Raw genomic sequence first — 25,658 nt, forward strand, 5'->3', positions numbered from 1 at the left:
GAAAAAGCAAGAATAATATAGTCAATTAGTATGACTAACACATAAGTAATAAATAGGTAGAACATTTTTTGTATACTTATATTAATATTAATAATAATGACACTTCTTAAAACCTTTTTTAATATTTTAATCAATTGATTAAGAAATAATTTAATACCATACTATAATAATATGGTGAACATGCAGCTCAAGAATTTATGCTGAAGTAATTTACCAGAACCGGTAACAGAGTCACAAAATACGTCTGTTATATTGATTCGCAAGCATACAAGCCCCACAAAACTTCAACTGTAGTGCTGATCATACTTTGAATACAAAATGACAAATTGTTTGTAGAATATGATGATTGTTGTGTATTGAAATAAGTGGTAATAATTTGAACGAATTTGCAATCGAAAATTTCCATATATTACGAACCGGTTACCGCATAGCATTCGATGATAATCAATAACTAGCACTGTTATCGTAATCGACTGCATATAATCGGCCTTGATACATATATTATAATTTTGGCAGACCGCATCTCTCTAGACGTCAGTACTTTTTGTCTACAGAGATTACTCTCACGTGCAGAATTCACAAATTTCGAAATACCAAATAATATTAAATTAAAAATACTTATTATCCAGAATTACGACAAAACGACCGAATAGGAATACCAATACGTTATTATATTTGCACCATCTGACCCTCCGCTACGCACGCCAATTCGTGAATTCCATCTCTTCCCTATTTTCATCTTCCCCCGTAAATTTCCTGAAATGACATAATGTACTGAGACTACGCTGATGTATGTATTATGATATAATGTGTGTCGGGAAATATTTACGAGAATTTTGAAAAATGCTTTCTCATTCTGTTTTGGATAAAGCCATTTTTTGAGTGCGTATAATGTTCTTTTCAATGCCGTTATAAATATAGGTACACCGAGAAAATTGAAGAGTAATGCATAAATAATACTCTAATCTAAGTATAATATGGTAAGGTTGAGCGTATCTACATATACGAGTACCTACTGCTTAAAACTATGTAGCTACAAATTTCGTATAAAACGATCCTATTTTAAATAATACTTGTATTATAATAAACTTATATATGCGGTGATGCCGTAGGTGCTGGATTGATTCCGCGTCTGATAAATTAATTGAGTACTTCACCCTGTTACGCCCTAGCTTAGGGGCATAAGGCAAATCACGCCACTTCCCTCAATCTATCGATACGCTTTTTGCCTTGTTCCATATGAGACCAGCACGTAGATCATTTTTGTAATATTGCTGCAGGATGAAGAAGGTTCAGCCACGGCGACGGCCCAAGCCACCTGAAGCATCTCTTCTGCTTTGTCCGCCCACTAAGTCGAGTATTTGTAACATGGTCGTACCAATTTACCTTTATGATTTGAAGGAGACATCGATTTTTAAAGCTCAAAAATCGAGACCTTTAAAGCTTGTTAAAATGCCAGTCTGACAAATAATATTATATTTTTCAAAGTGCGTTTCATCCATAGCAAAGCCAAGGCAAGGCTCGTAAAAAACAATGTGTATAACAACAGTAGAACCTCCATTACCTATATGAACGTTCATATTATTTATTATACTTAAGCAATTGTTTTCAGGGGTTTAATGATAAAACGGTCGTCGTTTCTAAATCCGAATTCCATAACTGGCTCGAATACATATATATGTCTTTTTTCAATATACGGATTGAGCGAATATCTAACAATGATTAAGTACCTACGAAAGTATATTAAGATTACCTTTACTTTTTGCAGGTTCATATGCTTCATTTTCTAGCGAAAGTGATAATAATTAAGCTCGCATAATTAAACATCGCGCTTTTTTCACATAATGTTCCAAGTAGTTTTTTAAAGGTTTTAACGCGTACTTTATAGTTTACAACGCAACCATTTAATACTTCATTTGAATACTAAGCGGGCGTTTTATCAGCTGTTGATCCGAGGAAGTTTTCCGCTAAATTAAACTGTCTCATTAAGTTCGTAGCTTCAGATAGTAATAATTTTAAAGACTCTAATTGAACGTGCTATTGCCATGAGACTTCCAATTCATTCCCTTAAGTCTACGGACGATTGAGTTCATTGATTATTCGCAACAAATGGAAATACTACAATTCGTCACTGATCAGTAATAAATATTTAAATACATAGTTTAAACACATAGTATAATTGTATCTTAAATTATGTTAACTAATTAAACACCATTGGGGTGGATCCACTACTGCTGACACATCCAATGCGTCGATCTCGGTATGAATATATAGAATTTCATTATGTTTTTTGAAGCAAAACTTTAACCATTTTATTCTTACGTTTTTACATTAACCACTAAGTAAATTAACCAGGAAGTCAGGTGATTCGGATTGCGTCATTCATCGCCTGTCGAGGTAGCGAAGATAATATGTGAATTCTTGCACATTAAACTGAAGCCTAGTTTCCCTTTTCCGTCGCGCAGTAGGCTCTTTACAAAGTAGAAGAACAGTTTGGCAATGAATGCTAAATAAATTTCCAAAATAAGACCAAACTCATATATTGGAAACGAATGGGAAATTAAGTATTTTTGTGTGATGGTACAAAACAAGCGTTGTTTTTTTTTTTTTTAATTTGTATCACTTCAGTAAACTTAATCAAATACTTTTGTTCAATATGAAGAATTACAATACTTATTGGAGTATGTGATAGATCTCTGCCAGTTTTTATACTGAATAATATATTACGGCCTACTAAAAATTGAACGTGCCTGCACTACGGGATGTAGGCCTCCCACAGTTTCTTTCACTCTTCTTTGTGCCTAGGTCTTACTACCATGCACATATGCCAAATTTCATAAGTTTGTGTTTGTGATATATAAGGGCATCCTGTGGTTGTTTATTGCCTTTTGGATACCACTGCAGGAGTATGACCTAACTGAGCGTTGTTCTAACTAATTTCTATTCCATTAGCTTGGTGACTTCTGTCACATCTCGTACTAGTATCTGCTTCCTTCTCAATGAGTTTATTTCGTAGGTTTTCCATTTTAAATCCAATTTGCACGTTTATATGCAACTGTATGCGCCAAACTGCATACTATACCAATTTGGTCGTACGAGAAAGCTCACCATACGTAATATAGCACAGATAGATTATTTCAATGCAATTGACGAGAATTGCCTTAACATCGGTTATCTAAGTAATGTTAAATCGCTACATAATATATTTTATTGTCAAATAACAAAATTTATTAAAGTAGATGCATAATTTTAAATTATATACAAAACATACATATTACTGTGTAAATTCTCAGGTCATCGAAAATTGGAGCAGAATTTCAGCGTTCCCGCATTGCGTGATTTTTTACAAACTTTTCCTACAATAGTATTCTCCTGGGCAACAAATATATTATGGATTTTATAGGGCATTCCCTAGACGCGCTGTTTTTATATGAACTTTTCAAAGAAAATTTTTTTGCCAAAATATAGACGTTATTTGCGACTAAGTGTATTTTTAAAACACATCCATTTTATATTGCACTTGGCACTGATGCTTAAATGACAAATTTTATGAAAAACATTTTTCTATATTCAAAGGTATAATAATGTTCAATTCAAATAAAAATGTATGTTTTTTATACTTTACACTCTACACTGTAGATAGATGTGTTTAATATCCAGAATAAAAATAATTAATACAACAATTTAAGTGTTTTGTTTTTATTTCTTTTTAAACTAAACAATAAGTTATTGATATTACGTAAGCATTATTAATTATTAGGAAGGTAAGAATTGGATAAATCATATTCTAAAATAATTTTATCTCACCGTTTCCATTTGACGAATTGTCTAGTAACCACATTTTTTTAAATCGAGAATCTCAGATGTTTGCTGACGATTTTCAATTGAAATTCTACGCGACCGAATTGGCTTGTCAAGAGTTTCATTAAAATATTTCACGAAAGACCGCTTTCTTGATAATTACTCCGTTTTAATTCAGTGTTTTTGTCCTGAGTATAATATTAATATACCAAAATAGACATTTTAAAATGTGATATTTAATAATATAAAAATATAAATTGAGTGTACCTTTTAGTCGCGAACAAATATATTTATATTTTTACATATTTTTAGGATTACTTTTAGTTAATTAACCATTAATTCTAAGTAGAAATTTATATAAAAAAACTTACTTCATCCTACCTGATGCATTAATTTTAATAGTGTTAGCCATCAATTATTGGATGGTGAGACATTGAAATAATCAAAATAAAACACAGTAATATGTGGTACTTATTCCACTCAATTATTTGTAATAATTACCACATATTGTGTTTTATTTTTATTATTGTAATATTAATTAATTATTCCTATATTATGTAAATATGATCAGGACCGGATCCGCTCGCTTCAGTATGCATATTACTAATAGAAATAACTGTAAGACTATTTGGTGGAAGTTAAAAATTTCTTATTTAATCCGATGATAACCATTATTCAATTACGTGGGATAAGAGTAAATACATATTGTGGTTAATTTTAACTAACTACCTAATTCATTCCGAATCTGTTTTGTTCGTTTATGTAAACATTGTTAAATAATGGTTGTTATTGTCAGCAATTGTAAATGCAGATGAAACTGGTATTAATGGAGTCTAAATTGTGTGTTACATACTTAAATAGTTTTATTCTGTATTTTTAATAATGGCTAAAACTAAACCTATAATAGATTAAACATTAAACTATTGAATATTATCAAATCCTCTCAATAAAACTTCAACAAAATTGTATAAATATAATTATGTATACGTATTGAAAATTGAAGCCAAGTATACTCTTGATTTTGTACATACTTACTTGTCATCATAATAATGAGGCTAATTTTGTGAATTTAAAAAGCATTGTTTCAAAATATATTTATATTGTAAATGTAAAGACTATTGTATCAAATAATTCAAAACGGAATAATATTTATCATCATTATTTTACATACAAACAGTATTATTAAAGTTAAGCTATTCTGTATAATATTTATATTAGATATACTTTTTCACTAGTAAGTATTTTATTGTTATACTATTTAGAGGAGGAGAAATCAGACAATTGGCACAATTTTCGGGGTGCTGTTCGTATTTTGAAAATATTCCGATTGTTTACTATACACACCGAAGAAATTCTGAAGCATAAATAGTTCCAACCGAACGATTCCAAAAAGATTGCAATTGTTATACCGCCTCACTACTTCGTCATGCCCGTAACTTGGCCTGTTCCTTTGCCAAAGTCCATTGTATTCTCTGAAACACACATTACCTATACACACTTATCAAATTCGTTACATGAATTTCTCTATACGTTCCGATATTAGGCCAAAGCTATTTCGGGTTACCGATAAAAATAACTTTTGATTTTATCCGTAGACTATCCCTACATTCGTAGAAAATCGTTAGTGATGCATTAGTTGATTTGATTCCAACATTTCTTTTGTTTTTATATTATTTATTTTTTATCAACAAACTTATCCATGGTAAAAAAATATCATAAAACACCCAAAGTTTTTTTTTTTTTCAGTTCATTTTATTTTTCAATACCTACATAAAAGGTCAATATTTGAATTAGATATCATAACCCTTAATTTTGTGATGTTGCCTTTATGCAACACACTGTACCTAGTATTCTTTATATTTTGTATGTGAATGAAATTTTATTTAAAGCTTGCAGTTTTCTGTAGTGAACAAAGTGTACTGATAAAATAGTTTTAGTTTTTATTCACAGGTGGCACTTTTAATTTATAAAAATATTAAAAATTAAATGTGATCGATTAGAAAAGTAATATAATATATATGAAAGGATTGCCGTCATGCATTTGAGGGATTAAATTGAATTAAACATTATATCGTAGATGATTTAAGTTACTTTAATGATTATTTTCAATACTTTATGTGTAAGTATCTAGATCCTACGTATTGGTAACATGATATATACTTTCCATTTTATTCCACTCATTTCGCGAATGTTTAGAAAAGAAGCATTGTATATTTTTATAATTTAATGTACACACGTCTTGTGTACACTTCAAATTATAAAAATATTATTTTGAAGCCAATGACAGATGAATAAAAAAAAAAATACTATTATATTATAGTATATAGTGTTCATTTCAATAATGGAGGACATTTTGCAAAGCATGAAAAAAATATTAGAAGGTTTTAGAAGACATCTAGACAGCTTCATTAATTAATTATTAATTGTGTAAATTTATTATTTGCAGTATTACGTTTACGCATAGTGTTTTTTTTCTTTTCGTTATTGTTATTTATGTATGCAAATACCTATATACTTTCTGTAATCACATATGCGTGTGAAACATGAATAATGAGAAATCCAGAAACTTATGTATAAAGTAGCACAGTATGGTATGGACAAGTAAAATATGGTTGATTGATAGTGATATGTATACTTTTATCGATTTTATAAAATATTAAGCCTTTTTGATAATATAAACCCTTTAATACTATTAATATATAATATATTCACTATAGTTATCTAACTTGTAAACATGTGTACATGCAAAAAGATTCTGATACTAACATGTGATTTGTGTAGTGTTTCATGTATGTACCTAACTATATAATATATTAATTTACAAGATGCTTCGAAAATATGTGTTGGCAAAATTGACAGGTTATTGGAGAAGAATTGAGTGAGTGAAATTGCTGATTGAATATATTTTAAAAATGTATTCTTCCAGGCAACAGCCATAATGGCTTTGTGTTGACGTAAGTCCGTACCAAAAATATGTATGCTAATGAGACTGTCGAATAAAATAGAGAAAAATTTATCATTTTCACGACACAACCCATCCTCCACCCCAGGGCTTTACATATTTTATGCTACCTTCCAATTTCCTTAGTGGTTATTTTGCAGCAATTCAGAATTTAATACATCAATATAATTGGCGGAATAATTTGATTGGTTTGGGTCGTTAATTCGGATCTTGGGTTCAATAGTCGATTCACATATAATTTCGTTAAATATTTTTTCTTCGTGTTTCCCAGGCATTTAATTTTTATACTGCTGACTTTATAATATTTAATGCGGGGATGGATATTTTCTTGATTTATTCGTGATGTGCCTTTTTAATCACGGCCCTATCGTGGCAATTAATTTTTACTGGTATCCTGTACCTCTCGGTGCGTGAAATTCTTTAACCACATTGATGGATTCCATTGGAAATTATATTTTATGAAAATTACGCTATTCTGACACAAATGGTGTTGTGAAACTGTATAATAAAATATTTAAATATAACATTTTTGGAACTTTTTATTGTATTTGGATTTTACAACCAGAGTAAAATTTGAATGTTTAAAAATGACATAAAATAATTAAAACATGATGACATGTTTATAGCAGCAATTTTTATTTTCACCTTTCTATACGAATACCACAAGTACCTACGCATTTTATATATTCATGGTTGTTGTTCAAGTGTTGCTGAATCCATAAATTCATCCAAAACGGGAATAACTACAATTTAGTCCTATATTTAGAAGTTTCTTCATTTAAAGACTGATTTCTTAACCAATCATTTCAAGATAGCCTGTATTTTTTATCAAGAATCATGTTCGATTATCATATTTTGCTATTGATGTTAAAATTACACGGATTTTGCAAGTTCATTAATTAATTCATCTTCCATCGCAAAATTATTAGTGTTATAAAATTAAATGTAATTTTAATATGAAGTTAGAATTTTTGCCTCTATCCTGAAACATTTTCCAGAGCAAGTTTCCTCAAATGGGTCCCTGAAGCGTTTAGTTTATTTTATCTGAAGATCTAACTCCTAATCCAAACACGACGTGTGCGCGTTGTGTGTTAAATTCTGACAAAGAAAAAATATAACTAAAAAAAAATAAAGTATATCCACACGATCAACTATATTTAGGTTCTATATTTGCTGAATAGTGTGAACAAAAAGTTTATTCAATTTAATAATTAACAAAAATTGAATAGTGAGAACCCGCCTTTAGAGTAAAGAACGTCTTGCAATATGAAACCACAAGCAAAAAATACACATGAAAAAAATGCTTAGATTACATTTTTAAGAATTTTATCTGAGTCATAAAAAAATATGTGTCTTTTATATCACTTGGCGATTTAGAAAGTTAATTTGCGATGACGAAACGCTACCATGCAAATATATTTTTTGTCCGAGTCTCCTTTCTCGGATACCTCTCAGTTTTATGATTACATCGTGCCGGCGTATTTTCTCGAGGCGCAATCTATTTTTTGGGCAGTATAATCGAGGCATGGCTAGAACGTCGGGACGCGAGCAACAACAAGTGACGCGATGCAAATTGAGGCAATAAACCCCTCCGACAGCGTATGAAGGTTCATCATAATGAATCGCTTTGCGTTACGGGCGCTGGGTGGACCGAGAAATAGCTATTCGGGACAGGGCTGAAATTTGAGTGCTGAAGGCGTTGCTAAAATATTGGGCTATTTTGACGAAGCAAACATCGCAAAAGTTAATTTAGTGCTCGCACGCCATCATGTGTTCGTGATTTGAAAATTTGAGTATGCATACATACTTATATTATATACATGATAATCTCCAAGGCGTGCGCCATTTATCGTTAGGTATATATAAAAAAAATATTATAAAAACGACTCTAAAGAAAATATCCAATATAATAATAGTTTATTATGACATAATCTACATATTGTCAATGTATGAATCTGGTAAAATAGACATCTTTTTATTGTGATTCTATATCCATTACCTATTGGCATTGATATACTACTGGATGAATCATATGCTTCTTAAAATGACGCCCGATTTTCAGCGACTCGGCCTTTGTTAAAACTTACTGAGTAAGCCCGATCTAGCTTGCATCTTACTCTAACTAATAGTCAGCGCATGACGACTTGCTCTGTCTGTTTTGCGTTGCAGCACCCTTAGGTTCACTATTCCAAGAACGCAAATTTAGTTTTACAGCCAGGGCAATACGGGTGAAATTCGGGAATCCATGTTAACGGTCTTAACGCATTATACCTACAAGGAAACATTATAAGACGATATTCGTAATATCTTTTGTTTACATTTTTAAAATGACACTTGTATGGGAACTACTCATCTATTAGTATATCAATGCCTATTGGAGTCAAAAATGACTATCTCAAAACGTTTCCTGTCTGCCACTATTCTGTACATGTAAAGACCAAAGTGCTGAGTTTATTCCAATATTATGAAATTGTTTAACCGGACAATTTTTATTCCGCCAGACCTTGCCTACTGGATATCATTTACAGTACGTAAGAAGTCGATACGCAACATTAAATTTTTATCATATTCCAGCTGTTTATGTAATTTATTTGATTAATTATTTAGCCTTTTCCAGTATGTAGACCCAAGTTTCACAGTTTTTGAAAGCTGTGTATGTTAGGCTTCACGCCCTTACGTTTTAAATGAATACCTAAAAGACAGAACTTTACCATTCAAGTTCTGATTTGATTTCCAGGCTTTGGTGTACTTTTCTCAGCCGTGTAAAAGCCGCCCTACGTAGATTAATCCACTCAAGAATTTTAATTCCATTGTGTGGTCCCACATAAACATTTTTCTACTGACTAAAATACATTAAACAAATCCGGTCGCGAATATCATTCTGATATCCAGTTTTTTTATGAAAGGCAAAAAAATATTTATTAAACAATATAAAATGTAAGCCCACGATGATCGATCAGCTAACGCATTGACTTATAATTTCATGGATCCCAAGATCGAATCCTGGGTCTGGAAAATATACATATTGTTTTTCAATGTGTGTTTGGAGTCAGAGTATGGACCTAATAGGTTGAGCAAGCGACTAGCATCTATTTCAAAATGATGATCTTCATAGAATATTTTTCTATGTATTGTGGTGCATTGGTTTTTCTACCTTCAACGGGCTTGTTGCTTTGTGAATTTTAAATTATTTATTCGTTATAACCAATTTTTATAATCAAGTGAGTATGTATACGAAATTTCTAGCAGTGTTAAATAAAATTATATTTCAAAGATTTAAACTTTTTAATATAATATTCAAAACTTTTATACAATAATTGTTACCTAACTAATGTTTCTACCTATTTTTTCTAAGAATTTTATTCTCTAATCAAAACCGGATTCGTCGCTTAAGAAATTTCTAACTGATAACAATTATTCCTGAAACTCACGCTATTAAAAATGTTCACGCTATTTTTTTGTTTAATCATGATGGCTTGCCACTAAAGATTAACAGTTAACAATACAATTATTATACTATTTATAGAGTAGTCTAAACATTTTAGAAGAAACGTTATTTTTATATTGATAATCAGCCTGATGAACACACCATTCATTTTACTTAAGGCTCTATGACATTGAGCTATTTCAGAAGCTGCTTGTTGGCAAATTTACAATTCGGTTGTAAACTCGCCCAGTATCATCATCGCACTAGCTACCAAGCAGATTATAAACAATCTACCGAGAAAAGTTGAAAGCCTGGCTACTTTACACGCTACACGCTGGCGTATGGGCCGATCTGCGTCTGCGCAGTAGAGCGATAGTGGCGACCTCCTGGTAAAAAAAACGAACTACTTGATACGTGGTGTCAAAATAGTACCAAAAATAACGCTTTCAACTCGCTAACTTGTTGGCTTCTGAGCGAGTGGAAATTTCTCGCCCGCTTTTAAACTCGCCGACAAGCAACTTGTAAAGTAGCTCAATGCAGTTGACACATTACACATATAACTAATATAAGAACACTTATATGAAAAAAAATTACCGTAACCATCAGGGTAATTCACAAAATACAAAAAATCGAACAGAAATTTTATTGATGAGTTTTTTTTTTCAAATTGATAATTTGCATGATTTTTAAGAATATTGTTATAAGTAAATAAAATTATCGGACACTTGATAACATAAAAATAATTTTTGTTTTTTTACATTCTGTAAAGTATTTTAAGTATCACAGTATAATTTGTAAGTGTAAATTTAAAATTACGTTTATTTCTTTTAAAAAATTAAATGAGATTATTTATTTAGTTCTCAATTTGGCTCTGAATCTAACGACACGCACCTCTTTGCGAGAAGAGTGAGAAGTGTCCGCCAAAAGAACAAACTGCTGAATGGCCCTTAAGTTAACGCTAATGAGCTTTCCCATTCATCAACATCAAGTTCATTTGATCGCTGCTTCCGAGTGGACAGGATCCTCGACTTTTTCGTATATATTTTTTTTGTTTTTATAATTAGTTTCTTACACAAACATGTACCCTGGAAATGGAAAATAATAATATAAACTCAGTTGGAAATACGATACCACTTTCGCATTGTTTGTAGGTACTTAAAACATTATTTCTAACCGAAATTGCGTAGTCATTTTTTGTGGGAAATATTTACAAGCTTTATAGCCATGCGAAAAATTAAACTTTAAAGTAACTTTTTATATTAAGTACAGTATAGCGTAGTACTTATTCTTGCTTAAAAATATATTAGAAGGATTTCGAGCTTTTCAACTAAATTTGTTACTTACTCATATTTCGTTTCTTGATATTGATATTTCTCCACCTCGTGGAGGCTCATATGCGCAGTTGATTAAAAATTGTAAGTTTGCTTTTATCTTCTTCTATTCACCATTGATTGAAGGCCTAATCACTATGATATCGGTCATATGCCATTCTACGCATGTACCCGCCTACTTTGAGTATTATTAAAGTTGGTGAATGCGGGATTTTGGCCGACCTTTGATTTTTTTAATTAATCCTCATTGGATAATGAGATCCGTTCAGAAATATGTCCTGTTTTCTTTTACATCTTGGTGTACCTTATGAGATTCAATTTTATTTGACATATTATTCTTCGAAATATATATATATATATATTTAATTATTAATAACCATGTCCTTGCTTTTTCGTACAAGGTGGTTGTTAGTAATTTTGAACAATCACAAACACCCAGGCTTTGAGAAAAACACATAAATATTGTGTCCTCGCCGGGAATTGAACCCAAAACTCTCGGGTGGATGGCCAGCGCCTTACGCACTGCACCACGAGAGCCGCCTAACATATTATGTTACATATTATACATATTTTTTGACAGAATTTGTTTAAAAATATCCATCGATTTAGTCCTGGCACCCGAGAGTCTTCAGCTTCGTCAGGTAGGCAGGCATGAATAAATCAGTTTGTCTCAGCTACCCGCACTATAATGTATCTTAACACAATATTTTTTTCTGATAAAATTAATGGCTGGTGGCCAAAAACTACCCAATTTCCGAAAATCACTCAAATTGTACACCTAATGGTGCGAGCTCTACATAATCTAAACAAAAACTATTTTTTGATCATTATCAGAAATAGTTACTAACTATTTGCACAAAATAATAGGTCCATGATCTAGACTCCAAAATATATGATGAATTGTCATTGTCGGTTCTGCATTAACATTTAGAATCATGTGTACCTAAGCGCGCTAGGAATGCTGCAAAATTATATCAATATCAGCTTTGCAGCGATTAATTGTTCAATAAGTATGATGGTCAAAGGAAAAGACTTAAAAATTCAAAATTATCAATTACCACTCACTAGCATGTTTATAGCTCAGCCAAATGTCAAAGCAATTTCTGTATATAAATGTTTCTGAAAGAATCTAACTTGCTAATATAAATTATGATAACATATGGTTGAAACTAACATGTAATTTATTATAATAATTGATATGTATTTTTTTTAAATTTCAATATACATAGTTATTAATCTTGTAGTACAGCGAAATAGCTGAGACTTTGTAGCTTAATAATTATAATATATTGAAAATAATGTAGAATATTACATTTTAACACTCGACCAAAATTTCAACCATAATATTTTTTTTTTAATCGGCTATTTTTAATAACAACATTTTCCCCTAAAACTAAGCAATTTGTATATCTCATTTAGCACAATTTTAGATAACATAATTAATTTTTTAGCATCAATATGCATTCATTCGGTCTCTTTGACATAATAATACATTAAGCAATATTTTATATTTTGCTCGTTTTGGAATAGTATACTCGTAAATAAACGGGATACTAAATCATCTGGAATTGATAATACATTACTGCATTGTTTCCTAGTTATGTCGATTTGACCGATCTGGTTTACGGCCCGATTTTCATTTTCGATTATTTATATTGACACTTTTTAACCACCGTACCGATTACCGCGGATTCGCCATTATTCGACCGAGCGTTGAAAACAGTTCGATCAATTATCGGCGGTGTAATTGTTTGCCGGGAATTATGCGGTATCGCACGCTTTATTATTCACAAAATAAACCCTCACTGATATTATACAGGCTGTTTTCGTCATGTTATCACTAAGCCTGGACCAAATTCATTAATAAACACTTCTCTCGAACAATAATGGTGTAATACAATATTTTATATCTGTTTACAAATTGCTTTTATTTATATATTTAAAAACTTACTCGTACGCAGTAAAACATGCGTGCACGACAGTTAGCTCCATGAAAAGGATGGATAAATTCCAATGTGACGTGATCACGTGAAAACATTGACAAAATGTCGGATGGAATACTTATATGTTATGCGTATACTCAAATAAATGCGCATTTTAACCCTGTCACTTATCATTACAAATATAAACAGCATCTTTATTTAGTTTTTAAAAGCTACACTATCGGTAAGCACGTGAGGTTATGAGCTATTCTACCAGTTGTCATTTTATTTAAACGAGTCATAAAATAACCTAACAGCACCTACACAATCTTAAAAATAATAATCGTGATGTATATAATATACTATAAACAAAAACATTGCAAAAAGTAATCATATAACACATCATAATATTACATGAAAAAATTAAAATAAAGAAAACATTGTTCCTTTCTTTCTTAATACTGATAATATAATATAATACATATGCAATGCTTACACATAATCATAAGAGTATTAATTTTATTTGACTGCTAATATTATGTTTCAATTAATATATTATCCAACATGTGGAATTTATCAAGTTGTTAAACATTTTCCATGCCCCTTTTCACCATTATGCAATGGCTGCGTAACAATAAAACCGGTAAAAATCTTTTAGACATTGTGAAATTTTATAATATGGCATGACAACTTTTCAAAAAACAAATTTTCAGTAGGTACAACGACGTTTATTAAATAGATTTTGTCTTATTACAAGAAATATAAGTAAGTAGTGTTCACGAGCACTCTAGCGCAAAGTTGTACTAGGAAACAGCTTTATTAAAATTATAACGTCAAAGCGTTTATATAATTATTACATTTATATTAGAAATTCATGAGCCACTATCAAAAGCTTATTGTTTAATTCCAAGTCTGTTATTTTATTACTTAACGCTTTGAACGATTCATAGTAATCTATCATATTAAATCACAGAGAATTAAGTGTTGTATTATACAGTGTTTTATTTCCAGTATCATCTTTCTTATTTAATATAACGAATATTCGTTTTTGTTATTACGACCTTAAACAGCGGATTAATTAAACATATTGTCATCGGTATATTATATTGTATGGTATGGTATGGATGATTCTTCTTCATCATAACCTCGTGAGGATGTGAGAATAGTGAGCCGGATGATTTCGTCATATGACTTATGACCTATTTCGTCATATTTCGGCTTAGCACCATCCCTCTCGGCATGTGTCAATAGAAAATTGGGATTTGGTTCATCCATCTAGCAGTAGCTAGAGAGAACTTTTTCTCGTCCTCTCGTATAGATATGAAAAAAGGATACACATATGCCACTACACTGATATAATTATTTATTACCATACATATTTTTTTCACAAAGTATTGATACGTCCATATTAAACATCCTCTAAAAAGTTATAACTAGCCTTTGTGACCAAATAAACAAGTCAGCTGAAAAATTATAACGTAATATTAAGTTTAATTGATGATAATATGTCTGCTCGGCATCATTATGAGAAACTCTGTACCTACGTTATTAATTTGTAAGCTTGATTTCGGAATAAATATCGTTATCCGCACCACTCTTGATTATTGAAACCCATCTCTAGCTCCCAAGGCATTCCGCTGAACGAAGGCTGTCATATGAGTATATCACCGTTATTGATGTAAATAAATAAAGTTAATCATGATAATGTAGACGTAAGGTGTAGTGGCATATATTGAAAAAAAATACTATATGTATATATATGGATTCATTATTTTACTTTTCATTGCCATACCGTACAAAGGTTAATCGCATCTTGCAACTATTTTTTATCATCTTTGATATATCGCTTATGGTCAATTAATAATATTGTATATAAAGATTAGATATATCAGGAGGTATGCCGTATTTATTAAATTTGATAGGTGGCGCTAAATATTGGCTGCTTCTACTATATATCACTTAAATAAGTATATTTATCAGTTAATGGCATCAAAATAAATCTCTCTACCTCCTGACGCAAGCAAAATAAATGGAATTTCTTCGGTAAAACAACCTATATATCGGATCCGGAAACCTCCCCATCCCGGTACAAATGACATACGACCAAACGGTGGGTTGATTCACTTGCATCGGCGCCGTACACGATTCACCAGAGTGTGTCTATATGTATTATCAACGGCTAGATTTAATGCACTCGGCTTATTCACAATTGTATTTTCCACTGCCTCGTTTCAGTGAGTCGTTTGAAGCGAGTATATTTTATTTTTATGAGAATATTAAAAAAAATATATATATAAACTTTTCGAAACCCTTTATTGCATTCTCTTTACACCTTACAAAGGGTCATGGCTTATGACCGGTAGAATTATAAAGCCTTTTTTTCATTTTTTTTTTGTCATCACCGCTACACTTTTATATCTCCATACACTTGTTTTTATACACTAGTCGTTGTTTATAATGTTCATAATGTTTCACCTACTACTGTAACATATAATTTTTGTTTAATATTCGCGAACTCACTACAATTAAATAAATATTTAATATAAATATATAAATAAATAAAATTTAAATTAAAATTTTCTCACTCACTATTAAAAAAATATTTTACTATAGTTATCTGACACTTATTCTACATTTTCTATTTTACAATACGATTTTTTTATATTTCATTTTCATTTGTTATTATAATTTGTCTTATTTGTATAAAAAAAATGATAATATATGTAATATTTCAAACTAGATATTTATTTATGTAGAGTACGTTTAAAATGTATCAAAAATTAAATCGTCTGTTACTTCATACAAAATTATTGTGTTATTTAATTACTTAGCAGATACTTATTATAAGCGATGACATCTATTAAATAGTACAATATAGACGATTCAATATCGCATAACCAATGTTTTTATTAATGAAAATTAACAGTTACATTGGTTATAAATATGTATTGTGGATTTGTGTCTGGAGCCAGAGTGTGGACTAGAGATTGAGCAAGTGGCTGGCATCCATTTCTCTTAAAAACAAAAATTTTATAATACAAACCTCCATGAGGTCTATATGACATGGTCAAAAGAAGACAAAAAAGAAAACAAATAAATTAAATTAAAGATACGATATTGCAACCAGTAAAATTACAATACGTAAATAATAATATAGTAAAGACTAACAAGATAGATAAAACAACTAGTAGTAACAAATTTGAAGAAAAAAAAGAAAAAGAACAGAAGGGTAAGATTTTTATAATAATATAGTTATATCGGTGATAGTTATTATTGAGATTTATACATATTACTTTAAGAGATAACAGATAAGAGAACACGAGATTAATGAGAAAAGAGAAAATACATAGGTACATTTGAATTTCGAATAGGGTTGATAATACAACATTTTGGCGATACCGCATTTAAATGAACTAAGAAAGCTATTAAATTGATCAATTTTGGAGAAATATCTATTATAATATACGCGATAAATGAAGAATATATTAATAGAGTAATCAGAAATATTTAATTCATTTATACATTCATGTTTTAATATACAGAAATAAACGAAGCTTTCAAAATGAATAATACGTTTAAAGTCCGCAATATCCGAATATTATTTTACACTACCTTGTTTATATACCAAATGTATTGTTTTATTATGGACTATGTTAATCCTGTGGTAGTTTTTCAATCAAATTATATTTAATTGGAAAAGCTAACCGCCTCAAAATCTAATTAATTTGTAATCGCAGTTTGCTTTCATCTCGGTGTGTGTACAGAAATCAACATACACTGGCCATTATGAAAACGTCAGCAAGCTTTAAACAAAAGCTCTAATCGTATCTATACACAAAAAAACATATAAAGGTATCGATTACTGGTTCATGACTATATTATATTGAAATATGTAATATTATAATACGGTGAGTCATACACAAAATCAATAGTTTACTAACATTCGGAAATAGAAAATTGAAACTGATGGTATTATAAAAGTGACAATGATTGTTAAATTCCCAATAAGATTTAAGTATATATTCATACTTGTACCTTGTAAATTCAAATCTAACGTACATTCGATTTATATTCATAAATACTTAGGTCGTAATGTCAACCTAAACAAGCTTTAATTTTTGCCATACAAATAATATTATTTTATAATAAATTAAATACTATAAGCCATATTTTATCTAGTATTTAATCCACAGGAGTCTCTCACAGGCGGCTGTCGTGGTGCAGTGCGTAAGGCGCTTGCCTTCTACCCGAGAGTTCTGGGCTCAATTCCCGGTGAGAACACAACCTTTATGTGTTTTTCTCAAAGCCCGGGTGTTTGTGATTGTTCAAAATTACTAACAACCACCTTGTACGAAAAACCAGGGACATGGTTATTAATAATTCTAAATAAAAATCCACAGGAGTATGTGAATTACGTACTATAATATTATATATAATGTAATTTATTTTATTTTAAGTAATATTATGTCTTTCTTTGAAGAAGGGGAGAGTATCGTAATAACAGATATAGCGTATCTATTGATTTGCAGATTACCTACGCTTAAGCTCCAAATTCTTCATTTTGTACTTTACAGTTTTATATTACTTTCTTTAATATAACGTCGTATTCACTATTTTTTCCTGCGTTATATGTTTATTTAAATATTGCTACATATAAATGTTTACCAGCAGGCGTTATTCTGATTCTTTAATGGTGTTAGAAATTGTTAAGTAATTTTTAGTATGTAGATATACGTGACTTCATGTGATCGTATTTTTTAATAAAAATAAAAATCACCTTCCGCGTGCCTAATTTATGCAAGGCATAAATCCCGTGTCGCATTTTTCCTTCAGTGAAAATTTTGTTACAAAACTACACGACTCTAATGCAATGTTCTTTCTATGCTTTTGCAACTTGAATAATAAATTACGCGACTGATTTGATTTGAACTTTGTTGGAGGAGAATTATTTGATCTTTCTTTGCTTGGAAAACATGGAGGGCTCCCAGTTTTGATATTACCGAGACAATAGTTGTAATTATGCTGTTATTAATAACTTACTCACGAAGGAGGCGCAAACAAGGTGAGGTGGGCGGCAGCGTGTCAGCCACTTGTAATTGGATTAGCTTTTCACCCATATCAAAAAGTATTTCGTCTCTTAGTCGTATCATTCTGTTTACCTCAGTTATCACGATTAATGATAATACACCTTCTTATAGGAAAATAGTATCATTCTTAAATTAAATGGATGATATAATTAATGATATATTTAGATTTGAGCCCCAAGAGGGAGTGGTGGTAAAGCGCTTATTTCTGATGCATTAGGTCCAATTTCGATTCGCGCGTTTTTTTTTCAAATTCCATTTGATCCAGACTAAAGATTCAGTGTATTGGGCGTATGGCTAACAATTATTTTATTGTGAATCATAATGTGTTGGGGTTGACGCCGTAGATATTTTCTACCATGGATAGATGGACAAGCATATTAAAAAAACCATTAATTACTACGATATAAAAATAAAGTTAATTATCCCTATGACTTTATAAACCAATATAATATTATTTACAACTTTTTTCACCATTAATAACGTGTACTTATATTATAATTATATTACGTGTACGAATTAGAGTGATCCAAGCGGACAACCAACTAAATTAGTTAAAACAGTGGATTTTTATTGTATAAATATTCCTCAATAATGCAGCATCCATAAAGTAAACAAAAAATATATTTATAAATATTCCTTCGGATACTAAAACTTTGAAGATGTTTTTTATCAATCAATTTTCCATACACCGTGGATGCCCATATATTATGTATATAGGGCCGTCAAAACAATATTAAAACTTTGAAATATCGTAGGCATTCGCCTTTCATCAGGGGATTACGGGTTCGATTTTTGATGATATTAAAATATATTAATGTAATTTTCTCAAAGCCTGTAGTATTAAAAACTATATTAATGGAAATTCAATGATATAAGTTCAACATACTGTTTTTGTACGTGTAATATAGATATTACCTTTTAAACCTTCGACAATACATAGTTTATTTAATACATTATCATAAATCATTCCATATTGAAGTCGTTAAAATAACTCCAAATTGTACAATGGATATATTACACTGTTTGAAAGAACTCGTTTGTCTGAGAAAACAAAAATGTAATGCGATCGAATATCGTCAATCTAGTTTCCGTTCAAATCTATCTTGATTGCAAATAAAAATGTAGCGAATTTATATTGAGCCAGTTCATTCATAGTGATAAATTCGTTTATACTCATTTTCTAAATTCATTTAGACCTATATATATTATTTAAGATATTATATTCGTAAAGTACCTACACTTATAATAACAAATAGCTTTTTTCAAAATCTTCTGAAAAAAATCGGTAAAAATCGGTTTAAAAGCCAGGTTGGAACCGCGATAATTTTCATAGCTGATTTTGCCAAAATTCATGAATTTAAGAATGAAAACCTAACCTAACCTAACAAATAATCCAATATATCAGCTATTTTCAAAATTTGTTTGCCGCTTGCTTCCTGTAAACCGAGAAGAACCAAAAAATCTTATTATTTATAGGAGTCGTCGATGTGAGGCTCGATGGTGTTGTTGATGAAAGACGATCGTGGTTATTCGTGATGATGGAGGAATGAGAGTTTATTTATGGTTACATAAATACAAGAATACAATCCGTACAATAATATAAATAAGCTGACAGTGCATATACTGAGATAGTAACGGACCAGGTACTTAGATTTGAGTGACATTTCCAATGAATTATTATTCGCTATTTATACAATTAAAATAATATTGTTTGTATTGAAATAATCGAATCATCTATTATCTGGCGTTTGCGTCAATGGATGACTGACTAAGTGAAAAACGGATATGCAGAATTTATTAATGAGCTCCTTACCGAGTTTGACACTACGAAAAATAGATATTTAATTTGTAATTATATAGATATCTCTATATATTTATTTTTAATGATAATCTCATAATAATTCAATTGTGTAAAGAATATTATTTTCTTTTCTTGGAAATCGAAATGTACGTTGGCAAACAACGGTTGAATTATGTTAATCTTGGATTCTTATAGGGTAAAGATTTTATCGTGCTACCTACGATTAGAATCATATTTATTTATTCAAAATCTGGTAGATAAACTTATTCGTATTTTTGACAACTCAATCAAACGTTTAGAAGTCATTTGTTATACATTATCGTTTTCTCAATTTCCGCCTGGGATTTTTGGTGACTGTTAATTTATTTTTCGTTTCAAGAATATGAAAAGTTTTCCCTCTCCATTTGGCGAAACTTTCCACTCAATGTCAATTCCAATTGAACACATCGATGCTTATAAGTGCTTTTTTGGAGAATAACTTTTCAAGATAAGAAAAAATATGATCCTCGTTTTTCTTTAATGCATATTTAGTGCCATCTCACTATATCACTTGAAAGATTAATTTTCCTCTTCGTATAATATATAACATAAATGTACTTCATCATTTACCGTGCCATCGATAAATATTTTGTAACACCATCGTCAGCCAAATATTTACAAAATATATAGTGTGTTTCAGGACAAATTTCACATTGCAACTATTGTACTAATATTACATGTCATTCTTTTGAAATCTTGGCGTTTTTATGAGGGCAACACTGTCAAAAATACGAATGAGAAAAATAAGTTTCATATGTACCTTTTTTTTAATACTACAAACAAAAATTTTATTGTGTGAGGCTGAATACCTTGATGGGCAGTGAAAGAAACCACTGCAGCCGATACGTCTTTCAAGTAAAATTCTAATTAGATATTGTACCACTTGACTATGATAATTAGAAGGTGCTCTGTCTCAATGCACTTAACAGCTGCTATAAATAGATAATCAAAGGAAAACTCATCGAATAGTAGTGTAAGTCCATTTTGCAGAAATTATGGATGCACTGCATAGTTACTAAGGTATATTATAAGTTTCAGATCTTTACACTGCAGTTTCAAACATTTGTATATATATATAACTATTGTCAATTTTATTGAACACGTCATTTTTATGATTACGTTTACTCATAAATATCTACTACTACATACGAAAATATTTAATATTATTGAACACACTTAATACAAATAGTATGTGAGTTAATAATAATTCCATATTCATGTTAAAAAATTAATAGTCAATATTTAAGAAAAAGTAGGTACCACATAAATTTGTAAAAATAATCCTAGAAAATGCTGGATTGGTCCAAATGGGATTCATTATCCGAATGAGTTTATATCTTTTAAACTATCGGTCCATCCACGGGACATGCGAATTAATTCTAGCAACTACGTTATCCGATGTAATTCAAATTCCGCTATTGCAATGAGCAATAGCCACCATTGTATTTAATCAAGGTTTTATGTTGCTAAATTATAAATAGCGTTCGATAATGTTATTATCCTTGCCCTAACGAATAATTGTATACAATTGTTTTTTTTTTGCTTAAAATTACCGGAAAATATATTGACTTCATTCCGTGTGACGTCCGAGATAATTATACAAAAGTCTCACAGCTAAAATGATTTTTTTTTCACTATTTCTTTATCTCTTTTATAAGTTGCAAAATGCGGCATACCTATCTCCATTTTGACGTCTTGGCGTAAAATAATAATAATAATATATCTGCCACTTTTATTTGTCCCAATTTATTTAATTTTCGATCGTAGAGGATTATGCCTAACATTCACCTTTCTTCCGTGCCATGTTGTGTAATATTGCTTTACTTTTTTTGATATTCGTAAATAATTCGCACGTTTTTTTTACGACACAGGTATGAATGCGATTTCGTTTACAGCGTCTCACGCCAGTCAATGGCGGGGATTCACGTACCGGTGGGAATTTTTATATCGCATGTTATATCGGACAATTTTACGATCCTTCAAGGCACGTAATAAAATCTTGAGCACGGCACTCTCGGCTTGATGGATCTCTTTTGAAAGAGGACAATATAAAGAGGGCGCACTCTTCAGGCCTCTACTAATATGGGATTTTCCGGTTGCTTAGCCGACGTCGTCTGCGGACCTCAAGCGCGGGGTATCGATTTAGCTGATGGCTTCCAAGACTTATATTGCCCTGGGATAGTCCGATTAGAGTAATCCCACAATAAATGATTATTACCTCTTGCTTTCAATATAGGAATAGCACTGTCAGTTATGCTCGTTCAAGTCTCCCAGGCGAAACTGCCTACCTACATGACCTACAATAAAAATGTACTTTCAGTTATTGGATCTGTAAAAAATATATTTTTTTAAACATTTTTTATACCTTTAAATATAAAATCATATAGTATATCAAAATAACACTCCTGATCGTGAGTTGTAGCTTGCTCATCATTTAATTTTACTCTTTCAGCTTTGTACTGTTAAAATAATATGAATCGGTTTTTGGCGTTTCACCGTTCGACATTTTCAAGCTCTATCTTTAAGTCGAAGTGCATTACTTATATATTTATTGAATGCATTTATTGACGTTACGATAGAAAATACTAAACATAAAACATTCTTAGACATTTTAATGTAGTATCTTGATTTAGAGGAGCGCTGATGAGCAGGTATTAAAAGGCCAATAGTTAAAATTTATCGTAATTAGTATGTCACCTCGTAGCATAGTGGATAATGCGTGGACGGGGCGTAAACCCAAGAGAGGCAGGTTCGATTCCTGCCGGACTTTTTTCAAAAAGATTTTTTCTATTGGTTATAAGTGTTTTTCAAAATTATGTAGGTATGTTAAATAATTAATAAGTATTTATTATATACGATTTATATCTATATATAGATTATAAAGATTTATCATATACGATAGGCTTTAGTACACAATTTCTGACAGTTCATAAGGCAATCAGGACTGTTCATTGGTTGGTCTATTGATAATAGATAGTATTCAGATAGTATTAAGTTTGACCCAATAAGATTTTATATCGCTATGATACAGATGAATTCAAACTGAAGGTGATTTATGTGGCAATATTTGTTTAAAAAGGCGTATCTATGACCGCAGAAAATATTCAAACTCCATTGCTAAAAACGTTTAGAAGATTTTTTCATTCAAAAATAAATTTTTATAAAATGTATGTTCGTTGAACACTTTCATATTATTATTACAAGCTCAATATGTTATGATTATGTATATTATTAAAATGTAATTTAATACGTTGTCTCGGATGAACTGGCGAGCTTTTGTAATAATACATAGTTTTATTGTGTTTCTACAATAATTAAAAAAAAACATCTTGTTTCTGTTGAATAAAAATGTATTTAACTTGAATTTATTTTTATTTATATCGAATCGTGGTTCGGTATAGTCATGCTACATAATTAATTTTTATACATGTGATCGAATATGTGCTTTCGTTTTAGTTAACTCTTTATTTTTTCGCTGTAACTCGTGCAACATTTTTAATAAGTTTAGTTTGCATAACTAGCATGTACTTGGGTGGTAACTCATGTTTAACCGTAAGCTAAAAGGCTGTACGTACTCGGCACATTGAAACAGGAAATGGCACGGTTGTACAAACCGTGAAATCGTGATCAAACAGATCGCAGTGGCGCTTTTCTCATTTATGTTAGTAAAAGCTTGCAGTATGCAACGACGTGTTGTAGTTATCTACTCTTTACAAAATTTCCTGCGAACAGATTTTAAAAGCTCATTTAAGACGCCATGAAAACTTTTGCGGTTGCTAGTTTAAATAAAGATATACAAACATTCACTTTGAATTTGGAACTAACTGAAGACATGTCTCCACTTTGACTCGGCACAAAGTTTTCTAAGATGAGGTTTTAATTTAGTTTTCCTCCCTCAGGCTGTTCGGAAATTCTTTCAAGGATGCTGAGAAATATAAGAAAAATTAAATCTGTTAACAGCTGCGTCCGCTAGATTTCATTTGTCGACAAGTTACTCGTTTTGTCTTCGGAAGGACTTCGGTTGACGTTGGTTGTTTTTTTTTTCTTTTTTGAAGATAATCCTCTGTAGTTATATTTTAATTAAAAATATGTTTCGAGCAGATATATTGGAAAACGTGCCAGAAAAGAATTTCATTATTTGGCCTCTGTTTACTATTACTATGTAACGTTTAATTTTTTTTTGTTCGCTTAAATTTAGTAAGATTAATGCTGAAAAAAATGAGAAACGTGATTCACTGTAAACTTTGAATATGGTTTAAATAATGGCCCTTTTCTTATACAAAAAAGGGAATAATTATTTAGCCTTAATATAAGCAAATTATATTCAAAGGCATACCCTGCCCGCCCTGTTATTTTTAAAATATACATTATGCAAAATCAGTAAATTAAAAATTTATTTATCAACAATAAAAATCTTAGAGGAAGTCATAATATTCAAAGGAAATAAGCATTTTTTCTGTGTATCTTTAGTATCAAGTAATCTTCCTATATTTATATTTTACTCATTTAACAAAAATGTTTACTTATTAGAATCAAATTAATTTTGAAAAACAATAGAAACATAAAATTCTAAAAAAAATATTTGACCGAATTTGACTCGAATTCGTATGTCTCAGTTTCCACTTTCATTTTTAGGTATGTCCTACACATAATGTTAAATGTTCCAAGAAATATAAGTCTGAAATGCGTACGGATTTTTAACGCAGTTACAATTATTTTAAAAACAATTTTTAAGTGAACAAAACAAATGAAAAAAGCATTGCTGTCATTTTCAATACGCACTGAAAAATAGTTATTACTCAAATTATACGTGCATGATTTATATATATATTAATGGGGTACATTTTGTAAGTCATGAACAATCGGAAGGTTTTAGATGACATTTTGGCTATTTAAATGACTTCGTTAAATATTACAAAATGTGTAAGTGATAATTTTTACATACGCAAAATATTTTCTATGGCAGTGTTTAAAAAAATAATGTTAGAATTCGTTACTAAAATTAATCTCTTTCTGTTATTTTACATTAGGTACGTTTATAAATCGTATATACCTACATAAATTTCTTAATAATTATTATAAAAAATTTCGATATTTTTTTCGTACAATGTCCTTCTTTGGCATTGACATTATTTTTTTAAGTAAAAATGTGGAAGTCTTATTACTTATAATACTTTGTTGCTACCGTATAATTGATGGTATAACATCAAAAAATGGCAGTGTACATTTTTTAAGGAGGATTCGGATGATATTTTTAACAATCACAATTAAATTTATTATTGTTGTTA

The 25,658-nt window shown here is 30.4% G+C and overlaps 1 protein-coding gene across 8 annotated transcripts in view; it reads left to right on the forward strand.

The window, feature by feature from the left end:
• CadN (neural cadherin) overlaps nucleotides 1-25,658 on the forward strand; it is an 835,618-nt gene that overhangs the window by 697,791 nt on the left and 112,169 nt on the right. The gene's annotated exons all lie outside the window — the stretch shown is intronic.

This window comes from Rhyacophila brunnea, unplaced genomic scaffold (genome assembly GCF_057557595.1).
Source record: "Rhyacophila brunnea isolate RB1 unplaced genomic scaffold, BYU_Rbru_1.0 scaffold_5, whole genome shotgun sequence".
Taxonomy (NCBI): Eukaryota; Metazoa; Arthropoda; class Insecta; order Trichoptera; family Rhyacophilidae; genus Rhyacophila; species Rhyacophila brunnea.